Source organism: Schistocerca americana, chromosome 5 (assembly GCF_021461395.2).
Source record: "Schistocerca americana isolate TAMUIC-IGC-003095 chromosome 5, iqSchAmer2.1, whole genome shotgun sequence".
Taxonomy (NCBI): Eukaryota; Metazoa; Arthropoda; class Insecta; order Orthoptera; family Acrididae; genus Schistocerca; species Schistocerca americana.
Genome location: NC_060123.1, coordinates 225,924,465 through 225,938,323, shown reverse-complemented (window position 1 = coordinate 225,938,323; position 13,859 = coordinate 225,924,465). Strand labels below are relative to the sequence as shown.

At 43.0% G+C, this 13,859-nt stretch overlaps 1 pseudogene; it reads left to right on the top strand.

The window, feature by feature from the left end:
* Positions 1 to 3,576: 3,576 nt before the first annotated feature.
* LOC124616992 lies at positions 3,577 to 3,694 on the top strand (annotated as a pseudogene).
* The last annotated feature ends 10,165 nt before the right edge of the window (positions 3,695 to 13,859 follow it).

The window sequence follows — 13,859 nt, the reverse complement described above, 5'->3', positions numbered from 1 at the left end:
CACACAGGTCGTGAACGGACCGTCACGTCACATCACAGCACGTTGTGGGTTGTCGGGAAGAAAGTTTTGACGGTATTACAATCTGCTAACAGCGTTAAGTTACCTATTTTTGCCAAGCTCACTTATGTTATAGTAGCGGAGATCGTGTTTTTGTGCCTTCTTCAAAATGAAGAAGACACAATTCGTAACAAATCGCAAACGTTCCATGACGACTTGGACATTTTCCATTCAGTTTTCTTACACAAGCGAGGCCATATATGTGAAAGCGAAAAATTATGTAGGTATTACTAACAGAACAGACCTGACACCCGCAATGAACCGTATATAAATAAGAACGTAAGTTAATGAAGCAGTTTCATTGAATAATGTTCTAAGTGAAAAGGTCAGCTTTAGTGAAGGAGAAAAAAATAGTTGTTTACGACTGTGTTAGTTATGAAAGAACAAAAAAAAAAAACGAAATAAAGCGTAATGGGTGATGTAAACAGGTTCATTTATTCCTTTATAGCAATTTTTTGTATGTATATAGTTTCCCTAGCAAATAAATATCGATGTTCTGAAATGTTGTTTCACTTCTCAGCACTTTAACATACAAAACTGATCAAGAACGTAGTTGTGAAGTTCTCTTTGGCCATTAATAAACGTTGTCGTTGTTAGTTCCTTAATTCCGAATCTATACTCTCACTTATAATATCAGGGATTGTGATTCATAGCCTCACTTTCCCCGCTCGCTACAGGACTAAGCGAATTGACGTGACGTGACATGACGGACAGCGTGAATGCACGCTGAAGTGACATGAAGCCCGTTCATTTTGCTTTCAAAAGCTACGAGCCTACTTATTCCAGATATCAAGTGCAGCTCGTTATGTTGTCTACAAAACCTTATACCGAGTCCACAGCATTTACGAAGGGAATCTGTCTGTACTAGCCATATAATGATACTCAAAACTTATAGGAGGCATTACGGACAAACCTACTCCGTCTCGAGATAACATGACAATGGTGGCAATGTATGTTGACAACACAAAATCAATTCTGCGCGTCTGAATGATCACTTCAGAGATATTTCTAGTCTACGGTACAAACACGCTACTATTAAACTTCTCGCTGTATCTAATGGTATAAACACAGTCTAACAAAACAGTCGCGACACTACGTCTCGTTTTTGTTACCAACAGCGATAGCAACACGTCAAGCGGCCGGCAAGCGAACTTCTGAATACGATATCGGATGAGTGCGAATATTAACGTTTATATTGATTTGTAACATAATTTTTACAATAGGAAATGCCTGTAATGTCATAAAAATCGACAATAACAAAAAAAGACACCACATTTGTCACTATTCAGTTTCGTAGGAGCCCTGGAAGGTACGAAACGGTACATTACAGGACCGTTTGCTCACGATTCTCGTGTAACGACAGACATTTGCAAATAATGTCGTTTTCCAACAGCAAAAAAATTGCTAATAAATATCAGAAGATCCGATGTTTTGCAGAAAGACGTCGTATATCTACCCAAAAAAGCAGAGTTTTGTTCGCTACACTTTCAGCCAAATCAGTGAATGTGGAACATAGGAAGCCTTCATGGAATGCAAGACCTACGTTATTTAACGTACCAAATAAGGCACCACAACTGTAGCTTAAAGAGAAACCAGAAGGACGTGAATACTGTTTCCCAGCACAGAAGAAAGCAATTCCACAATATTGTTGCTATATCTGAGTCACAACCGTAAGAATCTTCAACACATCCGCTTTTGAAGCAAAAATAATTCCATTTACAAAAATTTTTTTTTAGAAAGTCGAGTTAAGTGTAACAATGGGCGAATCATCAGATTCCGTACAAATTTTTTTCAAAGTCGAGGAATGTGCCTGTAAGAATAACAACAGAAATATACGTTTCTCATGCGTGAAATATGCATTTATGTTCTCTCTCTTGCTTTCAGCAGAATAAGCTGCAAAGATACACATATTCGAGTTTATTTTGCGTGTATAATATTTGGTCATGTCATTCAATCAGATTTTCGTGAGTTTTTAAACGTATTTTAAGATAATTCATATCTCTTAGTGATTTGCTAAAAAGTATAACAACTTCGTTAATTAAGTAGAAAATAATTAAAAACAAACGTTATTTTTACGGCACATGTCACAGTCTGCTTTCTCACCGCTTGGAGCGCTAATGTCGCTCCAGCTGTCAAACGGTAACAACTTATACACCAGGGTGTATCGTGACAGTATGTATTAGACTGTGGTATAAACTTAGAGAGTAGTTTTAAAAGTAGCATCTTTGTAGAAGAAGAATAATCTTTGGTTTGCTGGCATGTAATGTTTATGATGTGTAGTATCTTTAAATTTTGCATTGTGGTTTTCTTGAATTACAATATACCATTTTCCATTTTTCTGCAACTATTTCACAATGGTGCACAGATAAAAAAAATTGGTTTATGCGTAATAGTAACCTATTTCTACTGTAATTTTCTGTGTGTGTAATGTACATAACATTATTTCTGTTAACACCAGATGCAAGAATGCATACAAGAACGTATATAGACGTTATAAGGAACAAAGTACCTAAAAAATTAGATCGATAAAATCTGATAAAGCACAATACTCCGTCAGTCCTATCTGGTAAGGATCCCACACCTCGCAGCAGTATTCTAAAAGAGGACGGACAAGCGTAGTGTAGGCAGTCTCCTTAGTAGGCCTGTTACATTTTCTACGTGTCCTGCGAACAAAACGCAGTCTTTGGTTAGCCTTCCCCACGACATTATCTATGTATTCCTTCCAATTTAAGTAGTTCGTTATTGTAATACCTAGGTATTTAGTTGAATTTACGGCTTTCAGATTAGACTGATTTATCGTGTAACCGAAGTTTAACGAGTTCCTTTTAGCACTCATGTGGATGACCTCACACTTTTCGTTATTGACGGTCAATTTCGGTTGAAGAAACAAGGAATTTGTTGTGGGACGACGTGGAATATTCCCGCTTCAGCCTCTATAATTTTATGAAGTTCCGATAGGTAGCAGCTCTATACGTAGCCTTCAAAATGGCGTCTGTAACGGTGGCGCGTTCCAAGCAGAGAGTTGTCGTTGAGTTTCTTTTGACCGAAAACCAGAGCTTCACAGATATTCTCATAGCCGTTTGCAGAATGTCTACGGAGATCTGGCAGCGAACGAAAGCGCGGAGTCATTGGCCAGGCGTCCGTCATCATCGACAAAAGGTCCCGCAAACCTTTCCGATACCTCTCTCGCCGGCGGGCCGCACACAGCTGTGACTCCTGCACTGGTGGAACGTGCGGACATTCTCATTACAAGTGATCAACGTATCGGAAACACCTCACTGCACAACTGGATGTCTTTGTTGGTAGTAATGACATACTCGTCCACCAGTTGGGATACTCAAAAGTGTGTGCCCGCTGGATTCCTCGCCGCCTAACAGATCATAAATATCAACGAAGGACCATCTGTGCGGAATTACTTGCGCGTTACGATTCCGATGCTGACAATTTTTTATCGAATGTAATCATAGATCATGAAACATGGCAAATTGGAAATTTGTGGTAAGTTTTATGGGACCAGACGGCAACGGCCTTGCCGCAGCGGATAAACCGGTTCCCGTCAGATCACCGAAGTTAAGCGCTGTCGGGCGTGGCTGGCACTTGGATGGGTGGCCATCCGGGCCACCATGCACTGTTGCCATTTTTCGGGGTGCACTCAGCCTTGTGATGCCAATTGAGGAGCTACTCGACCGAATAGTAGCGGCTCTGGTCAAAGAAAACCATCATAACGACCGGGAGAGCGGTGTGCTGACCACATGCCCCTCCTATCCGCATCCTTATCTGAGGATGATACGGCGATCGGATGGTCCCGATGAGCCACTTGTGACCTGAAGACGGAGTGTTTTTCTATGGGACCAAACTGCTTAGGTCATCGGTCCCTAAGCTTACACACGACTTAAACTAACTAAGGACAACACACGCACCCATGCCCGAGAGTGGACTCGCACCTGCGACGGGGCGGGGGTGGGGGGGTTGGGGGAGCCGCGCAAACCGTGGCAAGACGCCCTAGACCGCACAGCTACGCCACGCGGCATGAAACATGGGTTTATCACTTCGAACCGGAAATAAAACGGCAATTCATCGGATGGCGCAACATCATCTCTCCTCCGAAGAAAAAGTTCAAAACCGCACCCTCAGCCTGTATAGTGAGGGCGACAGTCGTCTGGGACCATGAAGCGGTTATTCTGTTTGATGTCCTTCCTCATAGAGCAACGATCAACCCTGAAGTGTGCTGGCTGAGTGGCCGAGCAGTTCTAGGCGCTACAGTCTGGAACCGCGCGACCGCTACGGTCGCAGGTTCGAATCCTGCCTCGGGCATGGATGTGTGTGATGTCCTTCGGTTAGGTAGGTTTAAGTAGTTCTACGTTCTAGGGGACTGATGACCTCAGATGTTAAGTCCCATAGTGCTCAGAGCCATTTTTTTGAACTCTCTAGGTGTATTGTGCTACCGTCAGCGAATTGAAGAAACGACTTCAGCGTGACAATCGATACAAATACGTAAACGAAGTTCTCCTCCGCCATGACAACCCAAGGCTTCAAGTATGTGCACCCAAGAGGAGCTCACAAACCTTGACTGGGCTGTTTTTCCTCATCCACCCTACTGGCCGAATCTGGCACCTTCCGACTTCCATCAGTTTGGCCCATGAAGGACGCTCTCCCCAGGAAGCAGTACCTGGATGAGGGGGTGGTTACTGATGCAACAAGACGTTGGCTCCGGTGTCGCCCAGTAGAGAGAGTCATACCATGTGAGCATAGTGACCCTCCCAGAATGGTGGCGTAAGTCCATCGCACTGAAGGCAGATTATGTTGAAAAACGGAGTTTTACAGCTAAAAGAGTAGGGAATAATATGATGTATTGGAACCCTGAATAAAGTCCACCTGCTTTCTGAAAAAAAAAAAAATGTTGCATTGCTTGTTGAAAGGCCCTCGTACTAGAGAGAGTTTCTACACTACTCGCCATTAAAATTGCTACACCAAGAAGAAATGCAGATGATAAACGAACAAATATACTAGAACAGACTTGTGATTACATTTTCACGCAATTTGGGTACATAGATCCTGAGAAATCAGTACCCAGAACAACCACCTCTGGCCGTAATAACGGCCTTGATACTGCTGGGCATTGAGTCAAACAGAGCTTGGATGGCGTGTACAGGTACAGCTGCCCATGCAGCTTCAACACGATACCACAGTTCATCAAGAGTAGTGACTGGCGTAATGTGACTAGCCAGTTGCTTGGCCACCATTAACCAGACGTTTTCAATTAGTGAGAGATCTGGAGAGAGTGCTGGCTAGGGCAGCAGTTGAACATTTTCTGTATCCAGAAAGACCCGTACAAGACCTGCAACATGCGGTCGTGCATTATCCTGCTGAAATGTAGGGTTTCGCAGGGATCGAATAAAGGGTAGAGCCACGGGTCGTAACACATCTGAAATGTAACGTCCACTGTTCAAGGTGCCGTCAACGCGAACAAGAGGTGACCGAGACGTGTAACCAGTGGCACCCGACACCATCACGCCGGGTGATACGCCAGTATGGCGATGACGAATACACGCTTCCAATGTGCGTTCACCGCGATGTCGCCAAACGCGGATGCGACCATCATGATGCTGTAAACAGAACCTGGATTCATCCGAAAAAATGACATTTTGTCATTCGTGCAGCCAGGTTCGTCGTTGAGTACACCATCGCAGGCGCTCCTGTCTGTGATGCAGCGCCAAGGGTAACCGCAGCCATGGTGTCCCAGCTGATAGTCCGTGCTGCTGCAAACGTCGTCGAACTGTTGTGCAGATGGTTGTTGTCTTGCAAACATCCCCATCTGTTGACTCAGGGATCGAGACGTGGCTGCACGATCCGTTATAGCCATGCGGATAAGATGCCTGTTATCTCGACTGATAGTGATACGAGGCTGTTGGGATCCAGCACGGCATTCCGTATTACCCCCCTGAACCCATCGATTCCATATTCTGCTAACAGTCGTTGGATCTAGACCAACGCGGGCAGCAATGTCTCGATACGATAAACCGCAATGGCGATAGGCTACAATCCGACCTTTATCAAAGTCGGAAACGTGATGGTACGCATTTCCCCTCCTTACACGAGGCATCACAACAACCTTTCACCAGGCAACGCCGGTCAACTGCTGTTTGTGTATGAGAAATCGGTTGGAAACTTTCCTCATGTCAGTACGTTGTAGGTGTCGTCACCGGCGCGAACCTTGTGTGAATGCTCTGAAAAGCTAATCATTTGCATATCACAGCATCTTCTCCCTGTCGATTAATTTGGCGTCTGTAGCACATCATCTTCGTGGTGTAGCAATTTTAATGGCCAGTAGTGTATATTACGCGTTTCCGTCCTCTGCTGGAGTATTGCTACGCGGTGTGGGAAGTTTACCAGAAAGATTTGGCAGAGCACATAAAAGACAGAACGGAGGGCAACTTAGTTTGTATTATCGGGAAACAGGGGAGAGAGTGTTCCCGATATGTTTGGGATATCAGTCCTTGAAACAAAGGTGTTTTCCATTATGACGAGGTCTGTACACGACATTTCAGTCACCATCACCAGCGAATACAAAAAAGTTTGTCGACCCCAACCTACATAAGTAGAAATGACCATCGTAAATAAAATAAGGGAAACCAGAGCTGGCACGTGAAGGTTTGGGTGTTGGTTTTCTTCACGCGTTATTCGAAAGTGGAAGGTCGAGTACTAGTACGAAAGTGGTTCTACGAATCCTCTGCCTAGTACTTAAGTGTGGATGTAAACGTGAATCGTCCACAATTGGTAGTTGAGTACTTCACTAGTTGATTTAAAAACTTTTAAGTTCCTTACAGATATCATACAATTTTATCTCGTAGTCACTCCCTTCGTATGCCGTAAAAATCTGATGGTAATGCATTCATCCTCACCCATCTTCATGTCCACGTCTCACTACCATAAAACAGAACAGGTTTAAGGATGATGTAATGCTTTCTGTTTATAAGCACTTTTTTTATCTGTTTCCAGAAGTACCTATTAATGCGTCCATTCAGTTCGTTGTATTTCTCGATTTTGTGTTCTACGTCAGTTTTGGTTCTGTTATCAGCTAAGTTAAAACGCATGTATTTAGGTAAATTTACATGATATAGTATTTCGTCATGGCCTACCGTATCAACAGTCTGTAAACATTTTCCTTGAATAGCCATTTCTTTTGATACGTAACGATGAGATTGTATTAGACTGCGGTAAAATCAACTGTTATTTTCTGTAAAACCTGAGCATAAGTACGAAAATTGCATCATTGTGTTATGTCATGCAAAAGATTCAAAATTAGTCATTTTCTCAGTAATAATTTGAAAGGTCTCTGTTGGGCTCCTTTCATGTTAATTTCTGAAAACTGTTGTTATTTACGGCATACATTCCACTTCTAAATTTGCTGTGGTGTTTCTGACTCTATCTGGGAGGAGACTGAGCAGTGGAACGCGCTACTTTTACACATAATCAAGAACGATCTGTCACACCACTACACTTTAAAACACAGTTTATATGTAATTCATGTCACACAGTCTCATATGGAGCCTACATCAGCTTTCTTTTATATACTGTATATGATAAGATACTGTCATCCCCCTTCCCTTCTGTGTGAAAGGATGAATGAGCAAATGTATTCCTAGTTGCATGCTTGATGGTAGCAGACAAGCCTGTCTGCTAGAGAACAGTCGGACCAACGTCGGAACAGGTAGCTACGCTTTCTAAAAGCAAAGAGGTTTCTATTCTTAGTATGGTCCTGTCCGTCGCTTGTCATGTTGACATAGGAAGCTGCCTCTCTGGTCACTTCCGTTTGTATCTGTGAAGCACCCTCAGTAGGGGTCCACGGCAGTCTGTCCGCGGCAAGCGTCTGAAGTGGTAAGATCTCCGGCTAAGCGCGTCTCTGCTAAGTCCGTAGGACAATGGGTTTCGTAAGTTCAGCCTAACTGAAAATTTAATCACCTTTATTTCAGGTTTAGATCTAAAATATCTTATGTTATCTTAAATTGCAACGCTGTGTAATTCGAGCGTGAAGTTCAGAATATCTTCCAGTAATTGCTTTGTCACTACTTTGTGAGTAAAGTGGAACCACGAGTTGATGATCCGTAACTCTAACTAAGATCATCAATCTTAATTGCGAATGTCCGTGAGATTATAACGTCTCCTCTTGACAATATTTTTCAATATAGCAACTTTTCTTTATATTCAACCCACGTGGGGTGTACTTTGTGAGACCAGTACCACGTGCTTATACAATTGTTTGACCCATCAGGTTAATAGTAAGACGATAGTAATAAGACGATAGTAACCAGTTCGAGGTTTTTCTTTTGTAAATTGCGTTTCGATGTAATTTATTTTAATTATCAAAATTATTGTTTAGTTACACTCTTTGTGTAAACCAAGTTGACCACGTAAAGCATGTGGTGTAATCATCAAAGTAGGCCTCAGCTATTCTTTTCGGGAAGATTTCACAGAGAGTTAGTATGAATTTAGTATACCAGTGTGTGGTAATTACATGACGGACAGGATTGCGCTACGAACGTAACTTCTTTGGGTGAAAATTGAATCGGTTGGTTGTGGTTAATTTCCTCTTGCATATGTTTCAACGTTCTTCGTGTGTTATTTTATGAATGCAATGTTGTATGCAGTCTTCCAATCTTGGCTCCATATTTGATGTGTTCCGTAAGATTACAAACTCACATTTTCACAATCCTAAATAATGCACCAGTTTAGTCATGAATCAAGTTTAATATGCTGAAATTTTAACGGAACAATGATGAATGTTAAAATAAATGTCCAAATATATGCTGATTTATTTCATTTTATTTAAATTGTCTTTATATATATATATATATATATATATATATATATATATATATATATATATCACCGGTTATCGTAAGATGACTAGTAAAAGATTATAATTAATGTTAGTCTGGTTGGGAATTTAGTAAGCTAGACTGGATGCCTGGTGAAACAGTTGCTCAGTAATGCAAGGTAAACTTCCCCAGATAGCTCACAACTTTTAACCCGCTTTTATTGTCTTGAATCTCAGCACCGCTTTCAGAACAACTTGATGCATCAACATTAGAAATTTCGTTCAGAAATCAATCATTACTGTACAGTTTCTTCAAGTGTGTATTCCGTTTGTATTTTGTATTTAATTTCCAGCTCCAAAGAGTTCTCAACCGTGGACAAAGATTAGCATCTGTGGAAGGATTACAGATATAGGCGAAAATAGTCATTCCTAGTTTTGGCCTCCAATATGTGATTTAGACCGATCAAACTGGCTGCCAGTACCAATCGAAGTACAATACATTCGTGGCGGAACAAGTCGCGAAAACCGATCTGAACAAAGTTAGTCATTCCTTCGCAGCACAATAGACCATAAAAGCGACGGGGAAGACGTTAAGAACAATCCGGGGAATTTGGTCGGATTGTTCAAAAGAGATTTTACGAGTTTACTCTCGACTGAAAAATGAAATCGGAAAGTTCACGAAAGCGCAGCTCGAAGAGATTTTAAAATCTTTTCTTCTTCCGTACGTGGGACCCTCCCTTCATGGGCCAAGAAAAATTTCTTTATATTATTGATTCGTGGGGCGGCAGACTAATCAGTCACTGTACCATAAAATCTTGTCGATGAAAGACAGGCATGCACATGCACCACAAAAGTTATTCAACTCAAATGTACTTCACTTTGTCAGCCCTGTGATGTGTACTTGTACAAGCAGGATACAATTTATACGAAAGAAATTCAAAATGCTTCCGATTTGCTGATGAGTAATAGAGAAATCGCTTCGGGAAAATTCCGTAAAAATTAATTCTTTAATTCTGTTTTCTCAGGAATTATCAAGTAAGCGTAGCTCGCACAGTAGAAAAAACAATATTTTTAATTTAAACGAACTATGTTTTCCGGTGTCGTTGCTGAATAATCCGTGTGCCTGGAAGGCAGTAGCTTTCATTAAGTGCGCATGATGGCTTACGAATTCGTGTTTCGGTTGCTTCTGCAACAAATGCCATACAGAAGTCTGTTCTAGCATAGCAAGCGATGAAAGCGATAGCTAGTAAGCTTGAGTCCGCATGTTGGCGCCAATGTTGGCATCAACGGTGTTCGTCCAATGTGTGGATCGACGAAATAGTATTGGAACCAACGTTGGCTCCAGTGTTGGTACGACTCCGTTGCTTTTCGATATTTCGACCACACATCAAAGGACGTTGGGCCAATATCAATACGCTGACTCACTTGGTTCCAACGTGGGCTCAGGTACCTTTCCTCTCGAAACCAGGTAGGTTCGCAGGTAACAGGATCCACTCCTCCCGAACTAGCCTAAAGGCCCACAGGTAAAGGGGCGTTTGAAAAGTCCGTGCAAAGTCCGAGAGATGGCACCACCGGCACATATCGAGGTCATTTTTAGTTAGTAGCATCTTTGGAAAGAACGCACACCAAGTTTCAGCCATATTGGTCTATTTCTTTGTGTTTGACATTCGTGTGAAAGTCAAACAATGGGCGAAAAAGAATTTTGCGTGGTGATTAAACATTATTTTATGAAAGGCAAAACGCCTCAGGAGACTAAGGAGAAGCTTGATAAACATTACGGTGACTCTGCACCCTCGATTAGAACAGTTTATATGTGGTTTCAAAATTTTCGGAGTGACTATATGGGCAGAAGTGATGCTGAACGTTCTGGACGCCCTGTGGAGGTTACGACTCCAGAAATCATGATATGGTGATGGATGACAGGAGAGTTAAGGTGCGTGAGATTGCTAGTGCTGTGGGCATCTCGAATGAATGGGTATATAATATTTTGCATAAATATTTGGACATGAGACAGCTATGCGCAAGATGGATTCCGCGATTACTCACGTTTGACCAAAAACGGAATCATGTGAAGTGTTGCAAGGATGGTTTGCAACTGTTCAGGAAGAATCGGCAGGACTTAAGCTTCGTTTCGTCACTGTGGATGAAACATGGATACATTACTACACTCCTAAGACCAAACAACAATCTAAACAATGGGTTACCAAGGGAGAATCTGCACCAAAAAAGGCAAAGACCATTCCTTCGGCCGAAAAGGTAATGGCGACTGTCTTTTGGAATTCGCAAAGGATAATCCTCATCGACTATCTGGAAAAGGGTAAAACTATTACAGGTGAATATAATTCATAGTTACTGCACCGTTTGAAAACCGAGCTGCAAGAAAAACGCCGGCGATTGGACAGTAAAAAAGTCCTTTTCCATCACGACAATGCACCAGCACACACATCAGCAGTTGTGGTCGCAAAGTTATTGAACATAGTATTCCAACTCGTTTCACACTCCCCTTATTCTTCAGACATGGCTCCCTCGGACTACTATTTGTTCCCCAATTTGAAGAAACGGCTGGAGAGACAAAGATTTTATTCAAATGAGGAGGTGGTTAAAGCAACTAGTAGCTATTTTGCAGACTTGGACAATTCCTATTATTCGGAAGGGATCAACAAATTAGAACAGCGTTGGACGAAGTGTATAAGTCTAAAAGGCGAAGTGTATAAGTCTAATAAAAGGAGACCATGTCGAAAAATAAAAAAAAGTTTACCCCGAACACGTAAGTAGTTATTATTTTTGCACGGACTTTTCAAACGCCCCTCGTAGCTCTGAGACCTTCCAGCAATTTACGGGCTCACGTCTCAGTCTACGGCAAATCATTTTAGAAATGAAATGTCACTATTTCAGAGACTGTACTGGTCTCATACAGATATGATTTTATGTGTATAAACTGAAGCAGCCAGTGAAAATTTGTACCAAGGACGGGAATTGAACCCGGGTCTCCTGCTTACTAGGCAGGTGTGCTACTGACTAAGCCATCTCGGCACAGCGGCTCACACAAATGCATGGATTACCGTGGCATGCCTCCATCCTGGATCCAAATTCTCACTGCCATCTCAGTCTACTTTAAATTCCCCCTTACTCACGAACAGACCAGTAAAGTCTCTCAAATTGTGTCATTTCATTTGTATTGTATAAGTAGCTGCACCTGGATTTCAGACTGGATCCCCCATTTACGTTCGATGTTGAGGCACTATTCCAGAACTTGGAGAGCCTTGGCAGTTCTGTTGACGTGTAAGTGGGAACTGAAAGTAGACTGGGGCGGTAGTGAGAATTTTGATCGATGGGGGAAGCTTGCCAGGGTAATCCGTGCAGTTTCCTGTACCGCTGTGCCAGGCTAACGCATCTGCCTACTGAGCAGGAGACGTGGGTTCGATTCCCAGCCTCGGTACAAATGTTCACTCGCGCCTTCAGTCTATACACATAAGATCATTTTATAGTGAACATGTCCTCCGACGCGCTTGCAGTTTCAGTAAGTACAACTTCTGAAAGGTAACACCATCGGGTTTCAAAAAATTTTGAAAAGTCGTGTAGCACGGTGGTTCCAAAATCTTTATTAAAACTGTTTATATTTGTTTGTTTATTTACAACATGCTCCTTTACACACTATTTGTAATACTACGTGTATATAAACTCATGCTCATAAATTAAGGATAATTGCAGAATGTGGTGCCACACAACGTGGCATTACACAAAACTGGCGCTAATAGCATAGGCACATAGGGAACACACACGACACAGATCTGTAAGTCCGCGGTATTGGTGATAAGTTGAGAAAACGGTCCCGAAACACATGTGCTAAAAAACGCCACTGTTTCCTGCGCATGTACCCCGAAATCAGTATGGGACATGATCACCATGCACACGTACACAGGCCGCACAACAGGTTGGCATACTCTGGATTAGGTGGTCGAGCAGCTGCTGGGGTATAGGCTCCCATTCTTCCACAAGTGCCTGTCGGAGCTCCTGAAGTGTCGTGGGGGTTTGAAGAGGTGCAGCGATACGTCGGCCGAGAGCATCCCAGACGTGGTCGATGGGGTTTAAGTCTGAAGAACAGGCAGGCCAACTCCGCTCGCCTGATATCTTCTGTTTCAAGGTACTTCTCCACGATGGCAGCTCGGTGGGGCCGTGCGTTATCATCCAGCAGGAGGAAGGTGGGACCCACTGTACCCCTGAAAAGGCAGACATACTGGTGCAAAATGACGTCCCGATACGCCTGACCTGTTACAGCTCATCTGTCAAAGACGTGCACCAATCATAATCCCACCCCACACCATCAAATCACGACCTCCATACAGATCCCTTTCAAGGACATTAAGGGGTTGGTATCTGGTTCCTGGTTCACGCCAGATAAAAACCCTGAGAGAATCACTGTTCAGACTGTACCTGGACTCGTTCGTGAACATAACCTGGGACCACTGTTCCAATGACCATGTACTGTCTTCTTGCCACCAGACTGTACGGGCACTCCAGTGACCAACGGTCAGTGGAATGCACCTTGCAGGTCTCCGGGCGAATAAACCATGTCTGTTCAGTCGTCTGCAGACTGTGTGTCTGGAGACAACTGATCCAGTGGCTGCGGTAGGGTCCCGAGCAAGTACTCCGTGGCCGTCTGCGGGCACTGATGGTGAGATATCGGTCTTCTTGTGGTGTAGTACACTGTGAACGTCCCGTACTGTAGCGCGTGGACACGTTTCCTGTCTACTGGAATCGTTGCCATAATCTTGAGATCACACTTTGTGGCATGCGGAGGGACCATGCTACGACCTTCTGTGTTTGACCAGCACCCAGTCGCCCTAGTGTTATACCCCTTATAACGTCATCAATATGTGTTCGTTGAGCCATTTTCAAAACACAGTCATAATTAGCACGTCTGAAAACGTCTGCACACTTACTCTCTGTACCGTACTCTGGCATGCACCAACACACCTCCGCG